Source organism: Mustela nivalis, assembly GCF_964662115.1.
Source record: "Mustela nivalis genome assembly, chromosome: 9".
Lineage (NCBI taxonomy): Eukaryota > Metazoa > Chordata > Mammalia > Carnivora > Mustelidae > Mustela > Mustela nivalis.
Genome location: NC_139028.1, coordinates 99,083,669 through 99,088,129, shown reverse-complemented (window position 1 = coordinate 99,088,129; position 4,461 = coordinate 99,083,669).

Here is a 4,461-nt window from a genome sequence, read left to right as displayed (position 1 = left end):
ACCTTGAACTTGTTTTTAACAAGCCTGAGCTTTATTTTTCTTGTTATAAAATGAAGATTAAAAAGTATGCCGAGGGGCGCTTGGGTGGCTCAGTTGGTTAAGCAACTGCCTTCGGCTCGGGTCATGATCCCAGAGTCCTGGGATCGAGTCCCACATCAGGCTCCCTGCTCCTTGGAGAGTCTGCTTCTCCCTCTGACTTTCTCCCCCTCATGCTCTCTTTCACTGTCTCTCTCTCAAATAAATAAATAGAATCTTAAAAAACAAACAAACAAACAAACAAACAAAAGTGTGCCGAGATCACAGGGTTAAAAAGGCACTTACAAAGGTTAATAAAAGTTAGCTATTAATAATAATATTGAGAGGGGGTGCCTGGGAGGCTCTGTGGGTTAAACTTCTCCCTTCCACTCAGGTCATATTCTCAGGGTCCTGGGATAGAGCCTTGCATCAGGCTTTCTGCTCAGCGGGAAGCCCTCCACCCCAGCCCACCCCGCCTGCCTCTCTGCCTACTTGTGATTTCTCTCTCTGTCGAATAAATAAAATCCTAAAATAATAATAATAATAATATTCAGGTACAAACAATATGGATCTTGTTGAGCCTTAGAGTCTCATGCCACAGATATTTTCTAGAAAACTGATCCCATTTTGCAAACTGAAGAAGGGCTTATTCTTTTTCATGTTTCTTTTTCTCCCCCACCCAACTTCATGCCCATTCTTAGTCATACTACATGCATATCTTAGCACGAAGTTCTCTGCTTTGACATTTTCTTAGTAAGGTAATTTTATTCTTTGACATTAGCCTTGGGTGTATGCTGACACTTGGTCTGAAATGAAAGTTTGCAGCCTTCGTCAATATAACCTAAATCACTTTTGAGCAATTACACACCCAGGAACCCAATTGATTACTTTTTAGCTTTGCTGAAGTTTTTTTTTTTTTTTTAAGATTTTTAAAAATTTATTTATTTGACAGAAATCACAAGTAGGCAGAGAGGCAGGCAGAGAGAGAGGAGGAAGCAGGTTCCCTGCTGAGCAGAGAGCCCGATGTAGGGCTCCATCACAGGACCCTGGGATCATGACCTGAGCCAAAGGCAGAGACCTTAACCCACTGAGCCACCCAGGTGCCCAGCTTTGCTGAAGTTTATTGAAAGACTTAAGAGTGGACAGAAATTGCTTTTCCTTTACAGGCCCATGATGTCTGGTAGGAGGGAATGAATGGAACCTCAGCTTGAAGACTATCTTTTTATACCCGTGCTCCAGGTCAAAGTCCATCTTTCTTACATGAGGCAAGGGTTGGTGTCTCTGAGGCTTTAGCATAAAATTTTGCTTAGAGTTGGATGTCACAGAGTCATAGAATGTGAGAGTTGGGACGAGGACCATTTAAGGTCGTTATTTCTGGCATCATAGTGCTCTGTGGAGGTGCAATGAGGGCAAGGCGTGGCTGAGAGTTCTGAGGTTTTTGCTTTTACCCTCCATCTTTTCTGTTTAAAATTTTGAAATTCAGCATAAGGGTTTTAAAAAAACAATGAGGTTAGCTGCTAAATAAAGTGTTGCAAAACATTTAGCTACTCAGTGTTTTTCAGTTAAGAAAATTAAAGTCTGAGAGATAAAGTTGGCTGGGTTTTTAAAATGTAATAAATTTTAACTGACATCTTCTGAATGCCAGATATTGGTCCAGCATCTGGGAACACAGTGACACACTAAAAGTAGAACAGATTCTTATTAAAGGTCAGCTCTTAGAGGTACTGGTGACCTTGTCTATCCACTCTAGACAGCAAGATTTTATAAAATCATACATATTTCATAAAAATTTAAATCATGTCTTTTTGTTCCCTCTTCTTGTCATCTTTCTAAGAGTATTCATTGAGACTTGATATAATCAAGGACTATCCAGATTTCTTGTTTGTGTTTACTTTTATTCCATTCCCTTAGCTTCTCAGGGAAGGGTATGTAAGGGGAGGTGGAACTAATAGTCTGGGAAATTTAAATTTTAAATTTGTAGGAAGAAGTGATCTAGCAGAGCATGAAGGCAGTCTTCTGGGGAAGAGATTATGTCTATGGGTGACCTAGCCTTTGGGAGGATTTTTATACCCTCCAAAACTATTCTTAATGATAATACATTATAGAATTAACTTCTTAAAGTTAATTTAAGAACTTGTAGGAACACCTCTGGAATTATTCATAATCCTAAGTGTGATTTTGCATTCAACTGGATTTGCTGGCCTCTGATGAAATCTTTAGCCAGGTGTAGATAAGAGGAACTCTTTGTCCTACTTCTAACTTAAATGCTTTTCTTTCACTATCCTGATAAGAGATCCTTTTTTGTGCTTGTTCTGTATCTTACCCAGATTAGTGAAAATCCTCATTGGGCTTGATTGTTTTATTTTTAATAGAGTAGTTACTATAGTTTTAGAGGGTTATTGGTCTCTTTCTGTAATCATTCAAAGTTTAGATTTTAAAAATATGACACCTTTGTTTACTGACTCTATTTATTTTTTCCCCCATCTTGTGTGATGTCAAATCTCTACGGATATAGCCTGCCTCCAGTTAAGTGAGCATTCTTGCTGGAGCAGGCCTATCAAAAGAGGCCTGAGGACTGCCACAAAGTTTGTTTGATTTTTTTTTTAATTATTAAAACATGTAACCACACTGTGATTATTTCTTGTGTTCTACTCTGAGATGCCACCCCTGTGGGAAGCAGCCTGGGTATTGTAGTTTGGCTGCTGTGTGCACACTAATGTGTAGGCTACAGAAAGAGAACTTAGATTTTTCTTAAAGAGAGGTGAAGATCTAACTAGGTGTTACTTCATTTGTAGTCTGAAAAGTCTCCAGTCTCCCCTATTAGATCCCAGATAAAAATCAAGGAAGCTAGAAGGTTTGTCACATTATATATACAGTTTAAGGCCACACACTATTATAGTCTTTCCTATTTCAGGTATGATTGACCTTCATTAATACAAAGGAAAAAGTCACAGTGACAGCTGAACATTAAAGCAGTTTTTCAAGACATTGTGATGTGGAGAGTCAAAAGGAGAGATATGGGAGGCAGAATCTGTGGGTGACCGATAATAGCACTGAGGTCCCAGAGACTGACTATGCAAAGTAATTCTACAGGTACAGGGTTGCTTATATCTGAACAGTCTGATCAATCAGTTGAAAGTCTGTAATTTCCCAGGTTCAGAGGAGTGGGAGATTGGTGCTCATACTCCACTTCTTTGTAAAGGGGCATGTGTTTTCCCTCTCTTCTTCTTTTCCAAAGTACTGATAAAGATGTAATTTCTGTTTTTATCCATTTTATCAAAGGTGAATGACTACATGATGTTCAAAAAATGGAGAACTGAAATTTGATATGCTCCGATATATTGAGTGGTCTATATCTATATCTATCTGTATCACCATCTCTATTTATATCTATCTATATTCATATACTTATATACCTACATCTTCTGTCTATATCACCTGTAACTGTATATGTATTTATACCTATACCTGTATCTGTATGTGTATTTATATTTCCTATCCATAACTCTATATCTCCTTTCTGTATTGTTTGTAACTCTGTACATATCTATACTTATATCTGTATGTGTATCTATATATCTCTTATTTATATCATCTGTATCTACATCATCTAAAACTCTGTGTATGTCCATACTTATACCTATGTCTGTATCAGTATCTATTTTTTTTTAATCTATATCTAAAACTCAAGGCAAAGAAGGAATAAGATGATACAGCTTTATCATTTCAGTTGGGACTTTCAATCTTGCCATTTTAATAGTTGGAAAGAAATGAAAGTAGCGTTTGTCACAAAAATTCTTGATCATTGAATTGAATGCTTTCCACGGATTATGTAAATATTAGCATGTTCATCTTAATTTGGGAGGCACTGCAGTAGAGCAAAATAGGACCTCATCATTAGGATCATCTGTATGTAGTTGGTTCAGTCCTGTGTTATTCCCCTCACTGGCTGTATAACCTTCAAAAGGCATTTTCCTTAGTCTCAGATTTCTGTGAAATGAGGATGATGCTGACATTGTAATGTTGTTGTAAGCTTCAGAGGGAAGTAAGAATGTTCCAAAAGAGAGCAAGGAAGCTTATAGAACAGAGTTAAATGCCCCCTAGGGGGCTGATGCCTGAGTCTGGTGTTCAGGTAAAAGGCTCAGGTGTTGCTTTCTCTTGTTTTATCCAAATTGGTTTTCCTATTCTTTATTATTGCTGCCTTCCCAGCCACCTGTCCAGCATCACCACCACATTACTATCACTGTGTCTTTGCGTTTTAGAACATGCTATCTTTTTATAGATGGTTGGAGTTAATTTAAGACAAAACAGGTTCAACAGCTCAGCAAATAACAGGCTGCTGAAGGAGACAATGTAGTTAGAAAGTAAACATTAAGAGGCAAGAAAACAGACCCTAGAAATTTTCAGCCTGAATCAAAGCTTAGGCAGAGAGGACAACTGTCAAAA